This window comes from Dermacentor silvarum, chromosome 6, assembly GCF_013339745.2.
Source record: "Dermacentor silvarum isolate Dsil-2018 chromosome 6, BIME_Dsil_1.4, whole genome shotgun sequence".
Classification (NCBI taxonomy): domain Eukaryota; kingdom Metazoa; phylum Arthropoda; class Arachnida; order Ixodida; family Ixodidae; genus Dermacentor; species Dermacentor silvarum.
The window spans coordinates 98,301,590-98,328,211 of NC_051159.1; the positions used below are offsets into that span (position 1 = coordinate 98,301,590).

The following is a 26,622-nucleotide window of genomic DNA, read 5'->3' on the forward strand; positions in this document are numbered from 1 at the left end:
TTTATTTCTGCCAACCCCTAGCCCGGAATCGCGGACACGCCTGTCGACTTATGCTCGCCGGCCCGACCTGTTCGCGCTTTGTTCTCTCGCGTCCGCTGCAACCCGCACGCGCGCATCACAACAAAAGCGTTTGGGTGAAAGAGAGAGAGGGAGAAAAAGAGCTGCTCTCAAGGTGCGGTCCTGAAAACATCTTTCTGGGCGCCAGGCCGACCTCATATATACGCTCGCACTGCCTGAAAACGGTCGCCCTTACTGTCCTTTGCACGCGGCACGCGTTGATGCTTTTTGTGGTGGCGGCTGCAGCGGCTTTGACTGTGGCTATGGCCTTTCTCTGGCTCGTGCATTTGTTTGGGGCGCGGTACATGCATCGAGCTACGAAAGAGGGAGAGGAGCAGGACGCTGCCCGGTTCGTTCCGCTTGGCGCGCATTAAAAGGCGCCGCTGCTCGCGTGGCGGCGCTCGCAGCGAGCGAGTTCGAGAGAAACGCTTGACTAGTCGCACGCGTGGTGAATCCGGCGTGTAATCCTCGGTGTGTGCCGAGGACTCGGTCTTGGGGGTTCGCGCGCTCGACCAAGACGATGACGCCGGCCGTAATCCCTCGCGTCTCTTCGGCGGCCGACGCCCCCCTCACTTTTGCTGTTCCTCCTCTTCCTATAGCTCTTCTGGAAGGCTTCGAGCAAGATCGTGCGAGCTCGAGGAATGAGGAGACCGGCGAAAAGAGAGTTACCAGTAATCTGTGTGTAGAGGTATTAGGAGAGGAGGAAACGGAGGGAGAGAGAGAGAGAGACAACCACAGCGCTTCACGACCGCAGCGACTCTCCATCCGTCTTGGCAATCGGATTTTCCCGGAGCTCTCCTCATCTTTTCGATACGCGCGACCTGCTTTTCGCAACTCGCCCTTAAAAACCCCCTAAATGCGTTTTTATGCCCTTCTGTTCGTGCGCGCCTGTCAGTCCGCCGCCATCCAGCCTCCGCATTCCCTCTGTCTTCAATTTTCGTCTTCGACTCGTTATCAGTGGCTTGTATCGGATGTGTCGTCTTCTTTCTTCTCTGTCCTCCGCTTGCCTTCTGCTCGAAAGAGCAGCGATTATTGACGGGTCTTGGGACGAGCTCTCGTTCTCTCGGCGTATTTATGTATATAAGACGCGTCACTTCTTATTACTGTTCTTTTCTTCGTGGCTTTCCAATGGTATAGTGAACTAGAATATATATATATATATATATATATATATATATATATATATATATATATATATATATATACTAATGGCATGAATATACTTGAGATAGGCAGGATAGCCTGCCCGACTCCTAAGAAACACGTGTGCTCTTGTCCTCCCCTCTGGGAGGCTCGCACGGTCACGTCATCCCGAGTTTTTCTTTGCCTATCTCTCTGTCTACCGTCCCGATTCGCGCTCCAGCTCGCACTAGAAAGAAGGGAGCGAAATTGGCGTTCTTTTATTCGAAGACCTCAGTCGACTGCCTCGGTTTGATCACGAGGGAATGATTTTTTTTTTCATCCCGCTTTTGTTGGTCGCAAGGGCACTGACCACAAAGGGCGGCGGGTGAGGACGACCCACCGCTGTGACTAATAGCCGCGCGCGCGCCAGGACGTGCCGAACTTTTGAGCTCTCTCCATTGTTCTCGAACATTGCTTCGCGAGTTTTTCCTGCTTGAGAGGAGCGACCCCCACAGCGCTTCGCGTTTATTGTTATTATTTTTTAATTATGCGAATTTAAAAGGAGACCTACGCGTCTTTAGGCGGCGCCGACTATACTTCTCGCCATCGCCACAAACGAGTCCACCGAATGCACGCGCATTTCTTCAGTTCCGCGGACGAGTGTCCTGCCTGCGTGTAGAGTTTATATATAGAGTCGTCTTGTGGCGCCCTCTCGAGAGCACTTCTGAAGAACCGTAGGCAAACACGCCACGACTGCGGCCGGTCCGCGGGGCGATAAATAAAGGCGGGAAGAAAAAAAAATGTTGCACTTCTTCGGTCGGCGGCTGAGTGGTTTGCGCAGGGCGTCACCTCTATACACGAGCATCGACAGTGGGCCAAAGGTTTCGTTTCGTCGTGTGGTGGGCGGGTTGTGCCTCAGCTTTCTTTACGACTTTACCGGCGCAAGGAGAGAAGAGTGCCGTCAAGGTGACCGGCTGGTTTCTGGACGCTTCAAGTCTACCGGCTTAAAGAGTCGAAGCGCCTCGCAGCACCGTCCGCCGGTGGGCCGTATTTTATATAACCGCTTCTTGCAGAGTCGGATGCAAAGAAAGTACAGTCGCGCGTAGGCACGTTTCCTGTGGCTTGAGAGCCTACCTGGCCCTTCTTCGTTTGTTTATTGGCCCAGAAGTTTAAGAGAAAACGTAATGCGAAAGAAAGGTTAAAAGGTGCGGCCGCCTGGAATCGCGGATTGTATCTGGAAGCGCTATAGCGTCAACACGTACAGAGGTAAGGAAGCGGCCGAAACGCAAAATGGGCAAAGCAGAAGGCGACAAATAGCGTGAAAGCTTGAAAGACGACGACGCTCGGCGTCTCCTATATTGCGCGATAAGCTGATAATTTCATTCGAGACCCGCGAGGGTCAAATGTCTTTTAAGAAGGGTCGGCGGCGGCGTAAAAGAAAAGCCGGGCGTTATTACTCCTCATCCGCCCTTCTTAACGCGGTTTTATTGCCCACTTCTGACGCCTCCGCACTTTGCGGCGCGTCTCGCTTGCATTTTCCTTTTAGAAGAGGAGGCGCTGTGCTTACTAATCCGCGAGAGAGCTAGCTGACCCGGCCGCGGTACCAAGCGCCCACTGCGCTCTGCAAGAAAGACTAAACGAAGAGGAACTCTGTTGGCGGTTGCCACCTGCCTAAATACGCCCTCAGCCCCATATACTGGATAGCGCTTTCGTCAAAGGCAAAAAAAAAAGTTAGGAAGGCTTCCACTAAGTCCGCGCGTCGTGCACCTTTCAATCGGTGCGCCGCTGTGACCGTTCGTGACTATTCGACCGTCTTCGGTGTTATTGTTGCTTCTTCCCATCGGTTAGCAACGGTCTTTAAGCATTCTCTCGTTGAAAATGCGCCGCAGTGCCATAGAGCGCTTCGACTTCCTGCAGGGTGGCCGGACCTTTTCTTTCCTTCAAAAAAAGGCTGCTCATTCTTTTTTATGAGCGCGGTGGGTGTTTCCGCTGACGAGGTTTCGATTCTTTACGAGCTTTGCAGCGGTTTCCTTTCTCTCTTTGTTCATTTCCTCTAGCCGCTACCGCTTACTTTATTTCCTTATTATTTGTTTTTCTTAGCCAGTTTTGCGGTGGACGAACTCTTACTGGCGCATACGTCTTCCTGGCATACGGCACAGTTCGTTTGCCTTACCTGCGTAGCCCGAAGCGTTCTTTTTTTTTTTCCTGCGCGCATTTCTCGAATTTCGAGTTGCATTTGCATGGAGAGCACGCGTTATTCTTTTTCTGCTGCACCGCCAGGATATGAGAGAGGAAAACAGCCGACGCGTAGCGGCCTCCACTTCTTCGCGTGAGCTCACTCGATTTCTTCCTCTCTACACACACGGGAGTTTTCAATCACCCTGCGCCAAGGGCGCACGTCCCATAACGCCACGATCTCCGCGTGCCTCTCATCGATCACGCACGATCGCCTCGCGTGGCCCAGTTCGGAGTCGTCGTTTCTTTCGCCGCCATACCATTGCACAGGCTGCCGTTCGCGACCCGGAGAAGCTCTTCGGCTTTGGCTTCCCAGACGCCGACATCGTGCTCGCGCAAAGGACGCGCCGCCCGTTTGAGAAGACGATCTTAGCTCACCGAGCTGCTCCCTTTATATTTTTTATCTTCCTCTGTCGCTCACGGGCTACTTTCTCCCCGTGTTTGCGGAGCAATCGAGGAAGACGCATTGTCTCCTCCGGCAGAATGGCAAACAATGCCGTCGCCAGCAGCGCCTTTTGGTTCCTTTGTTTCAAGTCCATTCCTTCGGCGCCGAATCCGAGCGAGCGCCTTCCAGCTATATCAGTATAGCGGCAGTGGCAGCTGCGGGAACGGAGAAAACGTCACTGCGCATGCTCGCGGCTATATCAACCCCCCCGAAATAACGATATCAGGGCAGCACGGAGAGCGGCGCGGCTGCCGAAACGTCGTCGTTGATTGTTCGCTCGCTTTCTCAGCTACTGTACTGAAGAAGTGACCGTGAGAAAACGAACGAGGATAATAACAACAAGAGATCGCGCGGAAAAAGCGGTGAACTCTTTCACGCCTGTAAAAGGAAGGCGACGGCTTTGCCGCGAGTCACCGATTGGAGGGAGCAGCGGCGCAGAGCGGGTTACTGGCCCCGGCTTGACATGTGCTCGGCTTCACTCGGACTGACGTTGCACGCGCTGAAGAATATATGCTGACGCTGTCTTGCAGTTAAGAAAGAAAAGCGCGCACTGAGGTGGCGGCGTACGTCAAGAGAGAAAGAGAAGCGTGTTTCTGACGCGCTGGCCGGTGTCGTTGTTTTAAAAATATGCGCTTGTAACAATCCCACATTGCGCGGCTGCGCCGCGAGTCAGCGAGTGCCCAGGACAGGTATAGCGTGTGCCCTTCGCGGCCTTCTGCACATTTGCGACAGCCTCCTCCCCCCGTTCTTTTCTTTCATTTTTCAACGGTTGGGTGGCCACGAGAGCTTGCCAGAGAACACGGAAAAACAGTACTACTGTTTCTTCGCGCATATTCTAAGCTTCCTTTCTCTCAATCTATTTTGTTGCTTTGTCAGGAGCCCTGTCCCCGTGCGAGCTCCTGGTGATGTGCTGAACAGCGATGCAGTCGGCCCCGGAAGACACGGCGATGTTTCTCACGGAAATTACGAGTAGATGGCATGTTGTTCGGCGAAAGGGAAGGCGGAATGACGCGTGTAGATGTTTAAGTTGCTTTCATTTCTCCCAGGCATCATTCGTGTTCCTTCGTTTGTTTTTATTAAAAATATTTTCGTGCGCTTACTTGCGAGAGGTCTTCTCGACACAGGAAAGGTCTTCAGGCACCCTTTGCATCAGCGAAAGAATGCAGATAATTTTATCTTCGCTTGTTCGGCAGCAGCCAGCGCAGAGTCAGTCTGCAGTGAAAGCTGAAGAAGAAATTTGTGTGTTTATTGTTATTTGCTTGCTATAGTGCCGTAAGGACGTGTAGCAGGGGTAAGGTACATGAACTCTCAGAAAGACTATTGCTATAAAAATGAATACCGCGTAATGATCAGGCAGATAAACTAACCAGAGCAGTCAATGGATGACAAGCCATTTCAGGAAGCAATCTATGATGGCATACATGCTTAAATAAAGATGCATCACTCATCCGATGAAATGGAGTGGTCGAATGAAGCATGTAGAGGTATTAGGCCTTCCACATCTGAGTAAGTTGCTACAGAGCTACTGCAAAACAACACGAATAGTAGACTTAACGAGACACGAATCGAAGTGAGCAGTAAGCTAATTGAAGTTATTGTAAAACAACACGGACATTACGCACTTCCGTTTCCTGTCTTGTTTCGTCTTACGAACTTGATATATAGTGAGTGGCATGAGAATCAGAAGAACGGCCAAGGGATCGGAAAAGAAGGAAAGAGCGCTTTGTTCGTAATGCCCGTACCAACTCGCTGTTTTCAACACCATATAGAAGACTTGTTTCGTTGACCACTCGTGTTGCTTTTTCAGCAACCTCTGCAGCCGACCTACACTCGTAGACGAAGCCAATCGCAGCCAAAATTAGGGATGCTGACACGGGGAGCCGATTCGAAATTACGGTGGCGCTTCTAGCGTGCCTCGGTTAAAGTTTAGCTCGGTTGAGGCTTTTCTTCGTACGCGCCTTACCTGGCGGTATACCGACCGTGGAGATGTTTTTGTCATGGAAGAAACCCCGACGGAGAGGAGGTCCGTTTGTCTTGGCCCGGGTCGTCCTGGTGCGTAAGAATCGGCGGCTGCCCTTTGTGCGCGGGCACTTACGTCCCGAACGCGATAGAAGAACAAGGCTGCCAGGTTTAAACGACTTTGTCGGGTCTTTTCAACTTCCGCCATCTATTCCCGTCGCTCCCGGGCACGCAAACGGGCGGCACTTCAGGAATGTCACTTCGAGGTACCTGACCACGGGGGTGCGGAGGACTCTCATGTGCAGCGCACGTGACAATCTCTGCTGGATCTCTAGGAACCTATAGCCGGAATAGGCCTTTATTACAGAGTTTCGTAGGCAACGGATGCGAGCGGCTTGCGTGTAGCTAAAGGGACCTTACCGTATACATGTGATAGCACCGGCGGCACTGCGCTAGCGCAGAACCTAAATTCGGCCTGGCCTATTGTAGGCTGGACCGAAAGCGTCTGCAAACTTTAGTTTCGTTATTTCTAAAACTCCTTCCCGCACGGAGATACGTACGTTGTAAGACACAGCCGTAGAGGGCTCGATAGCAGTCACTGCTTCAGGGCTCGATAGCGGGAACACGAGGGAAAACGCGACATCTGGTGGGGGCACCTATAATTCTTATTGGAACGAGGCAGGTTTACTCTCACATTTCCGCGGTCCATTACATTGTAAATCCTTCTATATCACCGGTAGCCGTATACTGTGTCAAGAGAGAGAGAGAGAGAGAAACATGCTTTAATGAGATGCTGCAGATGTTACCGTGTCAAGTTCTACTGCAATATATAGTAACGGCGTTCTGCCATGAGATGAGTGGGGTCCCCATGACCTACGCTACCCTTGTATAGAGTCGCACGCGAACAGGCGATTATGTGTAGGAACAAGAGGGGGGGGAAGGGGATGGGAAGAAAGCAGTATATGGGGTGTTGACCACGGGCCAGGTGGAAGCTGCGCCCTTCCATATGTCTGCCCTCCGCGTGTCCTTCGAACCCGGGGTTACGGCTCCAAGAGTCTCCTGCAGAGACGGGGGGAAGTAACGAACAAAAAAAGTGTAGACACACTCGCCAGAGCGAAGGTGAGGCTCAAGGCCGTCGTTCCTTCGCATTATAAAGGATCGGGGCGAAACGTATGGGGAAGAGGAAAGGAACTTCCCCCGCGGACCCTTCTTTTCCTCGTCCCCGCCTTATGTTGGGGTTCGAACAACTCCCCTCGTACCGCGCGTGCTCGCGCATATGTCGGTGTCCGCGCGCAGGTCGCTCACTCACTCACTACCCTGTCGTTCGTTGCCTCCGGTGTGCTGGACCTTCTTTCCCGAATCTTTCCCCTACCTTAGTATATCGGAACCCCCGAGAGCGATCCGTTACCTAAGGCCTCTTTCTTTTCTTCTTTGCTATTGCTTTCTGTCCGTGTTTGTATTCCGCTTCCATAAAGGGACGGGTCTGGAGCTCGAAGCTTTCTTCGCGAGTGTCCTGGAGAAGTAAGAAACTAAAGAAAAGAAAAAAGCAGGGGAAACGGTAAAGAAGCAGCCGAGTGTCACTGTATTCGTCCTGGGTCCCGGAAGAGACGTGCTCAGCGGCGGGCCGCTTTGTGCCGGCATTTTAGAGGAATCGGGGCGGCTTTCTTCTTCTTGGCAGACCCCTCTCGCGATCGGTGAAAGAGGTTAGGGGGGAGGAGGAGAGGGGGCAGGAACACCCCCTTTGTCGGCCCCGTCTCTCCTTCGGGCAGCTTGCTTTTTTACGCGGTGATTTCTTGGTTTGCTCGGCTCGTTTTTCTCCTGCGCAGTTTGAAACCCAAGAGTGGCATTCTGTTTTTTTTTTTTTTTTAAATTCTTTTTCTCTCAAGATTACGCGCTGATTCTGCGCTCTGCCTTTTTTTTTTTTTTTTTCTGTTTTCCAATGCTCATTGTACGGACTTCGTTGTTTGCTGAGAGCGCATTTTCTTTTCCGGACACGTGCATGTTATGTCACCCCGACCTCGCTTAGGACCAAGGAACGTTCGTCGGGCTGGAAGAACAGCGGCAAGAAGAAAGAAAGAGAGCAAGAAACTCCTACTCGCTTAAAACCCCGCTACAACTCGGAGCTAAAGATGTAAGCCCCGTTGTCAAGTTGGTCTACTGTTTCCACACGTGCAGCATTTATTGCGGCCTTCGTATAGGCGAGGCTTGTAATCTAGTGGTAGCGGGAAAATTTCTCTCTCTCTCTCTCTTTATTTATACTAAAACAGTGTACGTCTATACAGTCTCGGCAGATCTAGTAAGAATTTGTACGCTCGCTATGATGCAATTCAGATGAACGTGCACGTCACGAAACCGTCGTTGCTTAAAAACGAATTGGATGTCCCCCCTCACCTTGTTCACGGCTGTATATGATTTATACGTCTTGGACGCAGGTGCGTTTTGTCCGTGCGGCCAGTTAACTGGGATGGCCTGGGCACAACCAGGACTAGCATGCATGTATTATGCGAGTGTCCCGTGATGGCGTGCAATGTGCGCCGGGACGATCACAGTGGCCTTACCGTAAGTACGATGCAAATTAAAGTAGCCAGGACGAAAAGAGAGCGGCCTGCATGCGCGGCATGTCCGCGAAGGAGAGGCGTCAGCGGCGGGATCGCTGCTTTTTAACCGAGCCTGGCGGAAACATGGGCGGGCGGAATGCGATTCCGGGTTGCCTGCCTTCCGCCGCTCCCGGCCGCGCGCGCTCTGCTTGCAGCAGCATACCCTCCATGGCCGGCACGCTTTTCCGAGAAGGTGTGCCACCAAAGCCCTGGGCGTTGCACAACCCCGTGTGCGTGTTTTTCTGCGAGGAGCCGCCCAGAAGCTCGCATATCGCGGCGATTTTTTTCCCCCCGCCGGCACGTAGTATATACTACATGCTAGCCTGACGAATATGTTTGCATATATACGCGATGTACGCATCGTCCCTTCCTTCGACGTTCCTTCCTCCTCGACGGGATCTCACGCGTATCGCCGCGCGCATGTCCCGAAAAGTATCCTGTCGCCCGAATACCTAGAATCGTTCGTCACCCAGGCGAAGATGGCACGCCACCACGCGACCTTTTGACGGGTCGTTTAAAATGCGGCCTTCTCTTATCGAAGCGCAGCTTCCGAATATCCATGAACAATTTTAACTTCTGGGCGCACTCGTTCGAGCGTGCGCGTCGCGCGAGCTGATATATTGGAAGCGCGTTGGACTTGAGCTCGCACTCCCTACTCCAGGCATGCCTAGGAATCACAAACATCCGCGAAAATATCCTCCACGCGGGGGTCGCTGGCCTCGGAAGCTCCTAGCGCCCAGCTGCGCGTAAGCGACACAGCCGCTTATGAAATTTCGCGAAGGACTGTCCATTCTTTGACATCTGTGATAACAACGAGCGAGACGCGTGGTAACTGACACTGCGATGAAGACTTTCTGCATCTTGCTACTATTTTTGTTTCTTTCCTCTAGCGTTCCTCTAGTTCGAGCTGTGGCGCTCTTGCGACAGCGCCGGCTGTCGCTGTCGCGTTGTCCACCTGCTGCGTTCGATATTGTCTACGCACTGACCGTGCCACTCGCTCGAGCTATGGCGCTTGATGGGCATCGTCGTCGTGCCGAGCTGGTAATGCCCTGAGCGTGGTCATCGACCCCCCGCGCCCATTTCAACGTGATGTGGGCACTTTGCGCCCTGCTTGTTTTGGAACGTCGCGCGAAGCGTTTTGACACATGCGTGTTTTGCGTCTTGCTTCTATAGGTGAGCCACGTAGTAGAGACGTCAGCGTTTGCGAAGCCGCTTAGTGACCCGTAGCGGGAACTGCAGAGTATACAGAAAGGAGGAGATGTCTCCGAGAAAATGATGGCTGCTTTTACAGGGGCGACCGCTCGATGACAGGCAGCGGTACATCGCGAAGGACGGACCCCTTGGGCGCAAATTCGCCGCACTGAGTTAGGTGGCGCGCGCTCCGTCGCGAGCCGGGTCCGGGACGTCCCCCGGGCGTAATATGCGTCGCCGCAGGGCGCCGCGTCAACCTGCGACCTCGCCACCCTTCGCTCGTCCTGCCCCCCCCCCCCCCCCCCCCCCTTTCCAACCCACACGCACCATCCGTACATCGCGCACCCGTTCCTGTCAACCGCGTCTCTGCTGCAGCCCCCACACCACCTCTTCGTGATCCCGGGTCTCTTACAGGAACGTCCTCGTATACCACACACTGTCGCATTTAAAATCAGTGCAGCATGGTGGAGGCCACGCAGCTTGCACCACATTATCATCGGCCGAGTTCGCGACGCGCTCTTCGCACGTAATTGGCCAACACGCGAGCGCTAGCGAGTCGTGGTGGGCCAAACCATCGTGAGTAGCCAATCACGATGGTATATAAGCGGACCGCTCTTACGAGCGACTAGCGTTTTGAGACTCAGCCCCCGATTAGCTGACGCGAGCTCCGGCTTACGCAGACGCTGCACGGTTACGGCAAGACCGGGTATACATATACGCGACATGGCCACGGTGCGACGCTTACATCTCACCCCACCTCGCCGCCGCACAGCAGATGGCTCACTCTCCGGTGCCGCGTCGCGAGCCTTGCGACGCCTCGTAATTTAACCGCGCCCGCCGCGTGCACCTCCCGGCGTGGAAAGAAAATACAAGAAGATGCATGAAACGAAAGCATGCGCGGAGCGTACAAACACGACGCGTTCCTCCACCGTCTCCCTTCCCTCGCTTCGCGCAGTCTCGTCTCTTCGCCCTCCCGCGCCCCTGCACTTTGTCAACGTGTCGGTGTCGCGGTAGCAACGACGGCGACGACGCATACGCAACCTGCTGTCGTCGCGACGAGTGGCAGCACCGGCACCGAATATGCATTCCGGCGGCCATCACCATCCGCGCGTCAGCGACAACGCGTAGGAGGAATACGGGTTGCATTCGCAATTCCTCGCCGGCGGCCCCCTTCTCGCTCGTGCCATGCTGGGACGTGCGCGTGGGTCTTGCAAAAAAAAGTGTCCACATCTCTTACATCACGCGGGCTTGTGTTTTTGTTTCTGCATCTCGTAAAGAGTCGTGCCTTCCTCGCTCCGCCCCATCTTCTGCCGCAGCCGAACGAGAAACGTGAACAAATGAAAGAGATGTCTCGCGTTGCTCGTGTAATGTTGCCCTGCATGCCGCCGTCTGGCTTTCGTGCAGTGTCGCGATGTGCGCGGCGACCCGTCTGCGCATAAATTCTGGATGTTTACGGCCTTGTAGCTTGCGTTAAGTGCCCGAGGGCGTACGTTCGTGTTTTTTCCCCGCAAACTGTCCCGCAAACTGTTACCAGCTGCATGGGGCTGCCGTAGCGTATGTCTGTAAGAGGGAAATAAACTTTATTTAAAGAAAAATAAATTATAGAGAGCATTGTTGACGAAAGCGTACACAGGTTAGTACAAGCTGAGCAGATTTGCCGCCTCTTTAAGCGGCATTTTAGTGTTGAAATTTGTGCGTGCTGCTAGAGTTAGAGACCGCGTATTATGCGCTTGCTTTTCTGTTTCGCGCTTTGCTGCGATGTCACGTCGTCCGGCCTTTCGTTGCGCGCTGCAGAGGCAGCTTGTCCATAAAGCTGTGTTCACTCAAGGTGTAATCGACTGGTCCTTCCAGAGCGCTGCGGCAATGCTTCACGTTTGTATACAGGACAGTATTCAATTATGCATTTCGTAGATGAGGATGATCGGGCTCTATTATACACGCGTCACAAAAGCTGCTGCCTTGGGCCAACTGTGTATAGCACTGCCAGGGTGCTGCTCCCTAAACGGCCACTCGAATATACATTAAGTCAACATATCAAAGGAAATAGAGTGGCCACCGAAAGTATAGTGACGCCAAAGACGTGGTGTTACGTTAGCGCGTGGAAAAAGGCTGGGTGCGGTTACGCGTCGTCTAATGTGGTTATACCAATCGGTGCGTTTATAAGAACGACGCTTCGCGTGCTACTGTTGCCTTACTATGCGCGCGTGCGAAGCGTTACACGCACATCTTCTGCGCTGGACGATTTTCTCTGGCGCGTGGCTTCTGGCCAGTTTGTGGCCGCTTAGCGCGGGCAGACTAGCGTGGCGGCCGTCTCGCCGATGCTCTGCTATTGCGCAGGTCCACTTCGCGCGTCACACTTCTTCTCCGAGCGCTAGCTGGCGAAGCTAACTGCAAGCATTTCGCGCTTCCCGCCTAAAACCGTAAATTCGCCATCACTCACCCGCAGCTTTACGGCTCTGTTCTGCACTGTTGCTCGAGAGTGGTTAGAGAAAAAACAAAAGCAACGAGAAAGTAAGAAAGAAAGAAAGCAAACGGGACGACGACCGGAGCGGAGAAACGGCTCGCCGAACCTCGTGCCTGAAAACTTTTCCTCCAGGAAGGTTGAGCGCGGGAAAGAGTGAAATACGCGATGAGTTTTTTAGCGAGCTCGTCAGAAAGGGTGCGAGTTACGCGCTAACGGTAGCGCGAGGTAGCCGGTATGTGTGTCGATGGATGCGCACCGTTCGTCGTCGCCTTGGGGAACCGTTGCATGCCAACGCTTGACGTGCGTGCTGACCGCGTTCCGGGCGCCGTATGAGCCGAAGTGTGCGAGACGATTCGTCGTCAGGTGGAGTGCGGGATGACCTGAAGCTACCGCCTGCCTCGAAGTATATGCGAGAAGTTTCCTGGTTGCCCTTACAAAAAAAGTTGCAGTATTGCTGCAGAAATCTTACAGACTCTGAGTCACCCGGGATGCAGAATACGTGCAGACAGGTGACAGACTTTCTGTCACTTCCTGTCACCTCCCAGCGGGCAATTGGTACACCCTTTCTGCAGAAAGTCTGCAGAGCCTGTGTAGCCGCAGGATGCAGAATGTCTGCAGAAAGTCTGTCGAGACTGTGGTCACAGGATGCAGAAAATGAGCAGACATTTGTCAGAACCTCTGTAGCCCACCTATCGGGAACTGGCATGCATGCACACATGCAATGAAATAACAGACGCAATAGTATTTTTTGCACTCTTTATTCGTCTGTAATTTCTTCATGGCTGCCAGGTTCGAACCAAAAATATGTCATCCAAGGAATGAAGTAGTGAGTAAGGTAAGCAATGCTTAAAAAGGCTCTAGTTTAGCTTCATCGTTTGTTGTGCTGTGACACACAAAGTTAGTGGAAGCTAAAACACACAAGTAAAGTGCAAACTGTCAGCCTAGTTTAGTGAATAAGGATTTATACTCATAGCCGCTAGTTTCAGCTGGATGTTACATGCACACTGGCAGAAAAAGATATTAACAACGAATCAGAACCGACCAGGTGACCCACTCGAATTATGTAGAGGTGATAAGTTAGAAATTGAGTTAGGTGATGAGATAGAGACACAGATGGCTCACTCACGCAGGCTGTAGCAGCAGCCGCAACCATGCAAAATGCTTCTCCTACCTCACTCATCACTTTGCGCGCTTGCTTCTGAGGAGGATTTTCGTACTTTCAAAAAACGGTGTGTAACCGCATCTCGTGCAGTGCGCAGCTAAGTTGACTGGGGCATTTACTAGGCTGAAAGTATATCTGTGCTCCCCGAGACACTGATTCAAGCACCAGCACTTTTATCCTACGTAAGCATGGTTGCATGTGAGCGGTATCTTATAAACAACTGCCTCTTCGCACATGAAAAATTGGGGACATGTTGCGTGCGAAGCGGGAGTCATTTACAAAGTACCGCTCACATGCAACTGCGCTTACGTTGTGCACTGGTGCTGGAATCTGAAGCACTGGGATCACAGATATGCTCCCAGCCTAGTAAATGCACAGGCAACTTGGCTGTGTACTGCACGAGATGCGGTTGCACACCATTTTTTCACAGTGCGGAAATCCTCGTCAGAAGCAAGCGCAAAGTGACGAGAGATATGGAATCATTTTGCACAGTTGTGGCTGGTGCTGAAGCCTGCGTGAGCGAGCCGTCTGTGGCTCTGACTTATAGTCACTCAATTTCCAACATATTATCGGCTCGATATGATTCAAGTGGGTCGCCTTGTAAGTTCTGATTCATTCTGATTATCTTATCTCCACCTTTTTAGCACATATAACCCGCAGCCAGCTGATGATAGTGGCTTCGGGTATAGGTTCTTCCTTCTTGTTCACCAAACTCAGTTGACAGTTTGCGCTTCACTTGTCATGTGTTTTTGTCTCCACTACCTTTGTGTGTCACAGTGCATGCCCCAGCACAACGAACGATGAAGTAGTGAGTCAGAATATCTACTCGCCACTTGATTCCTTGGAAGAGGAGTCGCTCTTGGACCCCATTTTCTGCAGCATGGAGCCTATGCCCTCTTCAATTTGAGGTCTGCGCACTTGAACTTGCTGCATGTATATTCTGTAAAAGAAGGAGAGTGAATTTTAGAGACATAATTTAGGGACATATCTTGGGAAGTACAACCCTGAAACAATATCAGGAACAATGTCTTGCCGTATATTGGCAAAATACAATGGTTACGCAGCTTGAACAATTTCCTGAATTTTGGTAAGTCAACAATGACGACGCGGAATAGAGATGAATTGGAATCCAGAGTGCTGTATTACGGAATGTTGAATTCCGGGCTTCGAACACTTTTAAACCACCTTTTGTGGCTTTTTGTTCTGAGGTCCCTTTCTCTGTAGTATTATAGGAATCAATACCCACCGCACCACCAAAAAAATGTAATACACAATTTTGACTACTTAGGGAAATATGATTAAGAACACAGAATCTGTGCAGGCACGGATGTTAGAAGTCTACAAAAGATTGTAACAATAAAGGTAACCAAATCCCTCCTGCTTTTGTCGGGCAATCAGGAAAGTTGCCAGGTATGAATTACACCAACAAAACCTAGAGCTCGTGTAAGTGGCAGTGACCATTTTGTACACACCTTGTCGCAGCATGCAGATCAGACACTTTGCCGTGTTGTCAGGTTGCAGAAGTGCCGGAGGTTCGTATGGGGTGTAGAGATGCCTCTGGCTCACCAAAATCGTGACTTTCCTAAACAATAAAAAATTCAGTTTACTGTAATCTCTGTTTTAACTGCAAACTTGCGATTTAACAAGATCATGTTATATTATGAAAAGTCTCGTACAACCAGCTCCAGGAAGCTGCATCTGGCTGTACAAATGTCCGATTATTTCATCACAGGCGGTTATTTAAGATGACAATGGCACTGCAGCAAACATGAATCTACTATCAAAAGCTTCACTCAAACGCAGATCTGTAGTAAGTGAAATGTGAATTGTACTATGAAGAAAATCCTTTAGCACATGAAAAGCGTTCGAAAACCTAATTTCTTTATGCGGCGCAACAAAGCACTGTCCCAAAGGACGATGCGCGGAAAAAGAACAGACCCCCTCCCCCCCTTTTCAGGAGAGAGAACAAAAAAGATATTTCGTTTAAAAAGAAACATTGCTGTCGAAATCTCGGCATCTTAGTAAAATCAGAAACCTTTACAAATACACGAGAACACACAGGACATCCAACACAAGAAATGCAGGCTGTCTGACGACATTCTATAAATAGAACAATTTGTATATAAGCTAAAATTTGGCAATGCGTCAGACACAGCAATCGGGTGCCATCTCACGCAGTCGTTAGCCGTGAAGACAACACATCGACGTACTTCTAGAAATATGTATACGATATTTCTCGCTGAGAAATTACGGACCCAAACGGTAACTTTTCCTGCTTGAATTTTTGTGCCCATTCAGATCAAATAATCCCCGGCGCTAGGACACTTCATGGAAGAAATCAATTAATCGATAAAGCTTCAGCCAACATCAACACGTTTCAGGGCAATTTTCATGAAACTGTATGCAATATCTGCACTGCCACAAAACAACGAAGATTCGGAAAGCACATCTATCATCTCTGTCGCTTTACTAGTCATCTTGCGATCTATACAACAATGTACACTTCACAGACTACAAGAATTCGCGCAAGCGCCGGACTTACCTGTTAGGCGTACTCGGCAACCACTCCTTCGTGTCACAGGTTCCGCGGCATCGTACAGGTACCGCGGCAAGAACCGTCGGTGCACGGCCCATCCAGCGTAAGCACTGTACAATTGTAGATGAACTAATAGCACGTGATAGCACCACTTTCAACAAGTTCTTCCGTGCGCTGTGATCCGGTGCGAGCGCGGCGAGAGTACCTGAGGCTTTTTACGAGCCAGGAACAAAGAAAGTGCGAACGGGCCTAACTACGATAATCATCGGCGTAGCACACGAAAGATACTGCACGCTACATTACGCGGTCCCAGGCGTTTTGGATCATTAATACACAGAAAAAGCACCACACTTTCTGTCGGCACGGCGTACACACCAATAAACTACACATCGGCCGGCGTGAATGCAGCGCGCACGCACATGTACCGACATGCCGACAGCTGAAGACGGGAAAATAGTAGCACCTGTATATTTTGCCGGCACTCCCGCGCTCCCGGTGGCGCCATCTGTTGGCCGGCAACAGAAGCGACCATGTTTACGGTGATCGCATGGCGTTGTGTGGCACCCTGTATATATGTATGCGCACATCCATGCTGTGAATCGACCCATAGTTCCACTGCTGTATTTAATGCAGGTTATGTAGCCATTACCTCATTTCAATTAATATTAATTAATTGCCTTAGGTTACTGCCATTGTCAGACTGTGCTTATAGCAATCAGTGGCAAAGTTTTCGTAATGTAAGAATGGCAAAACTAACCGTTTTTTTAATGATAAAACCTTTCATGGTTCAGAATATATATATTCGTATACGTATACACACACGCGCGCGCACTGGGCGTGCACGCACATTACACAGACAAGTCCGCAGGCTGTCTACACGGAGTCTGCAGAAAATCTGCAGACTAGGTATACAGGAAGGACGAGTCCACAGGGAGGTGACTGGGGTGACTGGTTGGTGACTCGCGGGTGACTGAAAGGTCAAACCCATTTTTGTAAGGGTGCTGCGTCGATAATACCGCCCGCTCGGAAAACAAACCAGTGTATATATAGTGCGCTGAGACGGCGTTCGACGCAGAGAGTTTACTTTTATCGCTCCCCAAGTTTCGCTTCGTATTTCGTATCTGACTCGGTTGGATTTCATGCACTGCTCCGGAATGTGAGCAAAGTGCTGGGCTGTGCAGTGTTTCGCTTCGCCTGCACTGACAGTGAATGTCGCGGGCACTGACCTGAGCAATGCCTGCGGGCCCGCAGCGGGTGAGGTTGGTTTCCTCAGTATGGCCGCTTCTACAGCGCCTCGTAATTCAGGGGTCGAATTCACAATTTTCTTTTCGTGCGTAAGTGAGCTTTCCCGTTTGCTTATTATATGCATATTATACACAGACGTATATGTCCATGATCCGGAGTGGCTGGAGTTCGCTTTCACAAACTATACCGTAAGAGCTTTTTGTGACTGCAGGCCGTTGCACGGTGCGGATACAGGCTTCTTGAAACCACTGGTGTGAATGCGTATCGTTGTTGTCGCCGTCGTTAAAATCGTGCTTATCATTTCATCGAGTGCAGAAAAGAAGACAATCATTGCCTCACGTACGGCCTACAATAAGATCATTAAAGTGACTGTGAAATCCGCTGCCTCGACCTGGTGGAGCGGATGAAGCGAATACCTGTCGCTAAGCTAGCATTGCGTTAAGGACTTCTAGAATTAGCGAACTCTAAAGTTAGCGGACGATATCGACTCAGCGTTTATAAAAGAACCTCGATCAGCAGAACTTGGATTCTGTACGTCCACATTGCCGCTGACGCTGTTATTCCCGGTACGCTATAGGCTACCTCCGTCCACTAATTTCTCTGTTATCTCCGTTACCCCTGTTATCATCTTGCAGGCCGTCTGACACATATCTACAACCAGCGCGGAGAGCTGCCGGAATCGCGCTATGGACACGCGAAAGCTGTTCACATCCGCATTTACATGTACGCCAAGCCCTGTGGTCGTCTGATACCATTTTTATTTTATATATTTATTATTATTATTACAGTTTTTGAAGCATCGCTACTAATGACGGCGCGCACCAACGAGGGATGGCGCTCTGATACTGCTCTGACGTTTTCTCTCTTGGCGAGTATCGCGGTCCAAGCTCGACGAAACGTTGCTTCCTTTTTATTTTTGTTGGCTCGATTGTTTTTAACTAAACCTGAATTTGCATTCGTTAATATTCCACAGCGGCGCCGTTTAATCAGCGTCGTTTCCTGGTGTGCCTTTATCCCGGCCTTTAATCGAGAGCACCCCCCCTCCTCCCACGCCCTTTTCCCCCTCTTCTGTGCATCTTGCATATGGCGCGCGCGATCCTTCATCGCGGCATGGCGGCTTGCGCTCGCCGCCAGCAGCAACAACTGCGCTGAAAACGACGCAGAAACGACCGAATCCGGTCGCCGTCGAGGTTGCGATTCAATTCCGAGCAGAACCGGAAATATCGGGCGCGGTAGGGGCGCCGCTTCTAGCTGCTTCGTTCGGGTTGCCTTCGTGCTATCTCTCCGCTTTAGCGCTGCCAGCCCCTCTCTTGCTTCTTCCAGGGGCTCGCAAATCTCGCGCACACGGCCGGCAAACATGCAGCGCACCTCTCTCTTCTTTCTATCTCCCATAGTCCGCTTCTTTTATTCATGATCTCTCGCTCGCTCTATCCTCCGCCTTGCTTTGAGCTTCGTCCACTTCTTGGTGCCGGGAACGCGCTTTGCATTCTAATCGAGTCGCGCTGTTTTCTATACACTCGTTCTTTCTTCTTTTTTTTTTTTTCTAAGTCAGTATATGTGAATTTGCTGTTTGTTCTTTCTGTCGGAGGCGCAAGCTTTTCGCTTCGCAGTGCGGGCTGTAGATGTACCGCGCCTGGCAAGTTGTCTTTCTTCTTTGTTCTGCTGTTTCTTTCGTCGTATACCCGAAGAAGGAGAGACCTGGCAAAGCCGGTTGCCCGATTTCAGGATTAGCGGTTTCTGCCGAACGGGCTCTGGCGCGGCGGAGGTCACGGTCCGTGCCGTTGAGCATCTGCCGCACATCCTTGTGCTTGGTCTGGTTTTGCTTTCTGTGTCTTTCCTCTTTCCAACCAGTTGCTGTTTTTTAACCCGGACGCCATTTTTCGAAATTTATTCCGAAATGTTGACTTGCTTGACGACATTGACGCAGTTGCTTATACCTTATGGAGAGAGAGAGACTTCGCCTGGAAGCTCGCTCCTAGAGCGGTACCCACATGGCGCGTATTTACGACGTATTTTAGACGTCTCACCGTCCCGCGTCTGCGCGTTCGTCTCGCGTATTGAGGTGACTGCGCTGTTATAATGACTGAAATCCATACTATTGCATGTATACCGGCTTTCAAACCTGTTTCGGTTGAGGGAGCGGCGATATCGGCTGGTGCTAAAATAAACGCGGAAACGCTGGGCAACGCCACGCGGGGACAATACGTCGGCAATGCGTGCCATGTGGTTACCGCTCAAGACCAGCTAACCGGAATCCCCTGGTGACACTGCGTTGATGTGCTTCATCTGGTGTGTTCTAGTGCAAGGTTCCTTAAGCTGCTTGGTCAGCTGCTTTCAGCACTAACAGTGAGGAATATGACTGGCTTGGCTATCGCCTCCACGAGTAACCCCCCCCCCCCTTTTTTTTTTTGTTCTTTCCATTTCTGAGTTATTCCGCGAATAACTTAGTACTCCCAAAGAACTGCTTTTTTTTTTTTTCTCCCCCGAGTCCTGCATTAGGTCAGCGCTCCCGCGGCGCTGTCGAACTTGGCCGACTTCGAGCGGCTTATCGCTGCCTGAAGGATGGCCAGCGTGGTACATAATATGCCCATAAGGTTTCGGCCCTTATCTGCTTTTTCTTCCTTGGTCCGTCCATATGCGCGGCGTCCCATATCCAAGTGCCCTAGCGGGAGAAGGCGCGTACTAATTGACTGACGCACACGGTGGAGCCGCGTCGATGTGTGTAGTCGACGCGGATGCTTCGCGTACGAACTCCTATAGATAGATCAAGTCGCCCTAATGTATGAGCGCCGGCTCCCGGTCCTCACCTACCCGCGAAGCTCATCATGCATGTCTGCGCCGTTCGTCCTCGGCCTTTCATGGAGGCGGCCGAGGCGGCGCTTTCTCCGGAGGGGCTCCTCTCTAGTGCGCGCCTCGCTTCTGCTGGTATATCTGCTGGCCCGCAAACGCGCGCCATGATCTGCTCGTCCCCTATGCACTTGACCATCTCGGCTGCTTTCGAATGGAGGAAGGAGAGAGCGTATGCCATGGCTTGGTCGATGCATGCAGGGTCGAAGCGTGGCCTTGCCGAACACCGATCGGAGGGTTCCCCGCCCAGCGCCCTGCTTTCTTTGTTCTTTGATGCGTTCTCTCCCAGTCTGATGATCTCTCTCGCGGGTTTTCCTTTGCGCGTTTTCCTTTGCGCAACTGAGACGCCTGTATCGGGGAGGGTGGGGGGCATAATTTGGGATGGGCCTGTCTTACCTTTTTTTTGCGACGGCCTCAGGGAGCGGCTGCATTCGTATTCTTCCTTTTCTTTATTCCTGCCAGCGGGATGCCAGCATGAACTCGCGTCTCCTGTCATGTGCTGCTTGTACCGTGTTGCGGAGTGGTGAGTTGCTGGTGGGGAGAGTTGCTCGGTGTTAGGTAGGAGCAGAGGAAGAGGGGTGGGGGAGATCAGGAGCGCCACGTAGCGGGCGTCACTTGTAATTATTAGGCCAAGCGGCCTGGATATGTCTGTCGACGGCGATGGCCGTTTGTACATGCTGGGCGCAAGCGTTATACAGCCAGATAACCGTGATAAGGAGCGTATATATTCTGCCACTGGATGCGATTGTATATGGAAAACCAGTGAGCTCGGATGACTTCGGACGTGTCCGCGGTGTCTGATAGAGTTTGTTATTGTGGGACGATGACATGTAAACATCGGATAACATCGCCACTCCCTGATGCTTGTATAGCTATATGCCGTGTGCATGCTTCTTAGAACTGTTCGGTGCGTAATGAAACGCTACCGTGAACGCCTGATGGGCAGCTCAAAGTTGATAACAGCGCGTGTTCTTTCTCTCTGTGCACGTGTTCTCAAATTATACAGCGAGCACTTGTTTTGATAAGCACACGATAAGAACAAATACTGTGTGCGATGGCCGTATTTTGCCACCGTTGCTTTCATTTTACATTCTTTTTGCCCTTTGTCGTTGGTTACCAAGAAGCTAGGATCTTGTCGCCGATATCGGCCACTCGGCGAGACGGACGATAACAAATGAATCCGGGGAACAGAATCCTTATAAGATACGCACTGCCACAGCAGCATACTTACAGTTGTGAGAAATATGAGAGGGAACACCGAGCTCGTGTTCAAGCAATGATCAATTAGCTTTAATTCTGAACATGTAGCGTCGTTCAACACTCTTGTGCGGGCAATCTGTGTTTAGCCACTACGACTTCTTGAAGGTGTTCCTGCTTCAAAAAGCAAGCGTCAAAAGTTTGCTCTATATGCGGGATCTGAGAAAAGGCTGAACGTTTTCTTAGCCACGGGTTGCAGTTTTTCTACCTGTTCCTTATAGTGTACGTGATTAAGCATATTGTTGTACTGTTTTACTGGAGGCATGTTAGCTAAAACTAGGCTGAAATTAGGCTTTTTTCGCTGAACTGGAACCCCGCGAACTTGTCACGCCGACTGTGCCAGTTGAATTAGACGGCCTTTTCTCAGTCTTTCTCGAGTACTGGAAAGCGGGGGGCCAACTTGGAACGGTTGTCTAACCAGCGAACTGCAATACGGGCGCGATGATTCGACGTTGTGTGTTTCTTGTTTGCCTTCCCATTTGTTCCGAGAAACGCTTTTCACGGTGGCGCTTTTTCGCGAGGCGGCAATCAGTGTATTCGTAAGTACTGCGTGTAACCCCTTGTTTCCCACCCTCCGTGAAGCAGTCTCGTTCTACATGCCCGCGTGCCCCTTCGTGCTTTTGACGCGCACGGGGGAAATGGGAAGGCGCTAATTGTAGGTTCAGTGCTGACACGCTTGTCGCAGCTGTATAGCAGCTCTTTGCGCCGTGTTTGCAAGACGGCGGCGGCGTAATTATGTATCGCGTTCGTACGAACGTCTACTGCTGCTTCGCTGCCGTTGCCCGGTATTAACGGTTTGCTTACCTTGTTTTTTTTTTTTCTTTCGTTTCTGTCTTTGCAGGTAAGCACTATCAAGGCTTCCCGCTTCGGCGAGGCGTGTTCCTTTGCAGCTCCAAGGTAAACTGTCCGCCTTTCAAGCATGATTCGCGTCACAAGAAGTCTGTCCGCCTGCAGTGACTGTCGCGAAGAGAAGGAAAAACAAAAAGAAAAAGGGGGGGGGGGGGGGAGAGGCACACGTGTGATCTTTTGCGCGAACAACACGCGTTCTACAACCAGGCCGTGTCTAGCGCTGTTATTAGTTACGTTAAAGAAGCACCAGGGGGTCGAGGTTATTCCGAAGCCTCCCGTCACAGCATCTCTCATTAGCCTGTGATTTATTTACTTTGTGACGTTAAATCCCGTAAGTTGATATGCGTACATATCTTCTTAAACCCGGTAGACGTCTGTAACGGAACCGCTCGAATGAAGCGCTTTACCCGTGGCTTAATTTGACCATTTTTTTTAAAGCAACAATCGAAGCGACTGTAAGCTGCCGCACAGTAATTGTTGCCGAGTAATAAGTACTAGGCGGACTGTATGTGCTTCCCAAGTACGTCTCTCAAACTGTAGTTACAGTAATGAGCTAGTCTACAATCGGAATTCTTTATTGTAATTGTTTTTTTTTTCTGGATTGTTCTTCGTTGTGTTCCGATCACACAATGGCGGCTGTTAAACCTTCGATCGCGCGTTCGCAGGCCAACGCAGCATGATTATTAAATAAAATGCGATCTCAGTCTCTCTGTTTAGACTGCCCAGTTCGTGTCACGCACGCTATATGGCACCGCGAGCGCGGGTCGCTCACAAGACAAACAGTCGTCATTAAACCGCGCGCGGCCGTCTAACCAACCTGCGCGCAAGGGCCGCACCGTTCTCACGCCAGCGCCCGCGCGCTGTCGTGCACAAGACGCGGCTCTGCCTTCTCATCGTCGCGACGAAGCCGGCGGCGGCGGCGGCAAACGAACGTGGTGGCGTCCCAGCGCCCGCCATTTCGACCGCGTGACCGTGCGCGCTCGTGATATCGACGACCACCCCCACTAAGGGGGTCTTGCGTTGTGGGGGCCCAAATGTGTGGCGTATGAACTCGTGTACCGTGTAGTTCCGAGCACATAACCCTGTACTGCCAATTGTGCCTGAGCTCCAGCTATAAACCCTATCGGCGGAAACAAGAAAGAAAATCTCGCACGAAACCTCGCCCCCGCTACATTGCTGAGATCGCGGCCACCCATGAGAAACGAAAAGAACAGGCCGAAAAGAATCGTTGCACGAATCACAGTCCCTCCTCACTATACACAATGTTTCAACCGGATACAGTCGAGCCCGGTTATATCGAACTCGAAGGGGAAAGCGAAATAGTTCTATATATCAATAATTCGAGATGTAAAATAAAAAATATACATTTTCAAGGGGATTTTACAGTTGTTCGTTATACACGATAATTCGTTATTTCCGGGTTCGACTGTATACCTCTATTAGCTTTCCTCGAATAAGACTTTTGCACTAGGGAAGTGTTCTTAACACGCGCGCTTTAGAGCACGACATACGGTCGACTTCCCCAACGGCTGCCGCAATCGATCTGTGCCGTGTATAGGGGAAACACGCTTCGTTCGTATACACAGGCGCTCGGCGAGGCGGCAGGCTTCAATTAACGATGACGTTCCTTGCCTTCGCTCTGTTTTTATTTGTACCTTTGTTTTTTTTATACGATGCGAACCGGTGGGCGGGGGCAGCGGAGTGGCCGGCGGCCGAGGAAGAGGCACGCGGGCTTGCATGGGAACAGCCGGACAGCGCGCCCGCATAGCATCTGGCACGCATGCGCGAGATTAAGTACGATCATGCAGTCTCGAAAAGGAAAGTAGGAAAATGCACGTGGCGCGGCAGGCCAGGCGCTCGCTTAATCCAATCGTGTGAGCCGCGCCGACATTTAGTAAAGAATATGCGGGCCATATAATTGGATTATGTTCCTGCGGTGGTTTGAACGCAATTGCGTACGGTTATGGGCGTTGCGACTCCCAAGAGTTACGATTGTGCACGCACTTCATTGTTTTTCTTTTTTATCGTGACGTCTGCGTGAGCAGCTTGTTGCAGTTGATAAAGTGGACATTGGTGCATATGCATGCAACGTGGCGCAAGTGGTTGCAGTTTAAAGGGACTCATGACGAAACGCTCTATACGACGTATAAAGCCTTAAGGGAGAGTATGCGATATTTGTCGCCGGGCGCAGTTTTGTATGGACATAATAGCCTAGAATATCCGCCCGAGTCAACGTTATTACTGCATCATGCTGTGAATGTACGACAAAATCTCTAGTACATTCTCGTGCATTAAAATTTACTGCGAACTTCTTTATCTTGGCGTCATCTTTGCCTCGTTTATTTAGGTCATGCGCGCGATCATATGGCTTTCTAACACTACACGTTTTATGTACTTATAAAGGGCGCATCTTCTCTCGCACGTTTATCTCGTGTCTGACGCAATAAGAGATCTTATCGGGCTCTTCGAACGCCATAATGCATCGGCGAAAGTGCGTTCACGACCTACCGGTTTCACAGCCCCTGTGTCGTACACACCACGCAGGCCCGTGCATCGACCATATACGGTGAGCGGCGTTTATGAAGCTACTGCTGTTTCGTTCGTTTCTTGTTTCTTTGATGCATTAGCATCAGTGCCGCTCGTCGCGTAGCTTTTGTTGTTGCTTCTGCTTCCTTCGTTCGCGCTAATGCTGTTTTTGCGGCTTTCCCGTGGAGCGGAGCTATACACAGGCGCGCCGCCGCAACTCGCTCGGAAGCTTTCTCTCGTGCTTGACAGCCGCATCGGGATTGCGCATCACGCATTTATGAACGCGCCACGGTGCGTGCATCTCATATATATTTTTTTCTTTATCGTGCGTCTGATCAGAGGTCTTGTGAGGAGGGTGTATGCAGCAGCTGATTCTCTCTCTCTCTCTCTCTCGTATGGCGCCGAGATTAGAGATAACATGTAAAGGAAAAAGAAGGGAGGTGGAGGAGCCGGGGAACCGCGCAGAAAACAAAGCCCCCCCGCTCAGACCGAAGAATAGATAAGAGGTGAGAGGGGAACCGAAAAAGGAGGGAGGTGAGAGCAGAAACGCGCGTTGCCGTGGTCAAGGTTCTCCCAAAATGCTTCGATGTGTCCCTCGTATGGTATTACGCGGAGCCTCGTTCCGATCGGACGGCTTCATCGCTCCCTTCCAGTTGTTTTCTTCCGTCCTTTTATACATACGTTTATGTTCTTTTCTCTTTCTTTCTTTCTTTCTTTCTTCTTTTTTTGAGGACTTCTTCCTGAGGATTCGCCTGCCTCATCCGTTCTTCCTCGCCCTTCCTTCTCTCCTCCTCGTCATTTTCATTTGCGAATTCCGTCCCCGTTTTATTGCTTCTTCATACCAGCGGCCCTCTCGCTCTCGTCTCTGCCTGCCTCCTCCCCCGATCGTTTTGCGTCCTTTAATATCTAAGTGCGCCGGGGCGTCGTCGCCTCTCCTCTTCTCCACCATTCCTCTCTCCCGTGTAAGACGTGCTGCACCCCCCCCCCTTTCTCTCTCTCCCCTATAGCTAGTCGTGTATCACGCTTCTTCTTGATTGCCCTCTTTTGTTTCACCTCTTTCTTTTGCTCGGTCTCTGTTCTTCTTTTTTTTTTCTTTATGTCCAAATCTCTCATGGTTGCTCCTCCGAGATCCCCTAGAGCATCCTCTCCCCTCGCTCGACCACCTCCTCTTCCGCCGCCTGATCGCCGCTTTTCTTGGATCCGCGGCTCGCGAGGTGGCTGCCGCGAGGCCGAGCCCAACCCATCTCTGTGCCAGGAAGAGGCGAAAGCAAAGAAAATAGTGGCACCGAACGCTTGGCAGGCAGGAGAAAAAAAGAAAAAAGTCGAAGGGCAAATTGCTTTGGCGGCTCCGTTGCTTCTCTCCCCGTCTTCCTGCAATCCCTCCCCTTTCTCATTCCCCGCATTTTTACTCCCTCTCTCTTTATTTTTTAACCGTACATGTTTGCAGAAGAGCACAGCCTAGTCCGCGCGCGCCCCGCTGCTGCCGTGGTGGTGAGCTGCGATCTCCGTGGAACGCCATGATTACTATGATGCTATACCTCGTCGTCTAGCGTACACTCCCTGTACCAAGCCCTGTATACACACACTTACTCTCTTTTTCTTTCCTCCTCGCGGAGACCAGTGAGAGAGGTGTGTGTGTGTGTGTGTGTGTGTGTGTGTGTGTGTGTGTGTGTGTGTGTGTGTGTGTGTGTGTGTGTGTGTGTGTGTGTGTGTGTGTGTGTGTGTGTGTGTGTACGCGTGTACGCGCGCGAGAGAGAAAGATGGGGTGGGGGGCACCGTGGGCTCGTGTGTGGCGCGGCGATTTTTCCCGCCGGCGTCTACGACTAGCCGTGACTGTCCTACCGGGGCGAGGATTTCGGATGACGGTCTAATGAGAGCCCTCGGGCTCACTGCCTCGCTGTAGTCGCTCTAGCTTGTAGCCGCTGCACACCGCCGGCCGAAGCTTCCCTGGCGGTGGTTGCACGCGGGCCGACGACACGATTTGAGCTCGGCGGTAGGTGGGCTCGTGCGAGCCCCCTCGAGCGGTGCCGCGGACACCGCGGCTAGACCACCCGGAGGACTCCGCGGTGTCGACGTCGGCCGCGGGCGTCGAAGCGTTGGGCGGCCTCCGGTGTTGAGCTAGCGGCGCAG

At 51.4% G+C, this 26,622-nt stretch overlaps 1 protein-coding gene and 1 long non-coding RNA gene across 2 annotated transcripts in view; one reads left to right on the forward strand and one right to left on the reverse strand.

Annotated features, from left to right (window-relative positions):
• Nucleotides 1-26,622, forward strand: part of LOC119455741 (protein turtle homolog B-like) — a 144,026-nt gene that overhangs the window by 38,673 nt on the left and 78,731 nt on the right.
• LOC125946379 (uncharacterized) lies at nucleotides 13,714-16,767 on the reverse strand. The gene is made up of 3 exons (XR_007467528.1): nucleotides 15,775-16,767; nucleotides 14,705-14,814; nucleotides 13,714-14,172 (listed from the first exon to the last, which is right to left on the reverse strand). It is a non-coding gene; the product is annotated as an uncharacterized LOC125946379 (long non-coding RNA).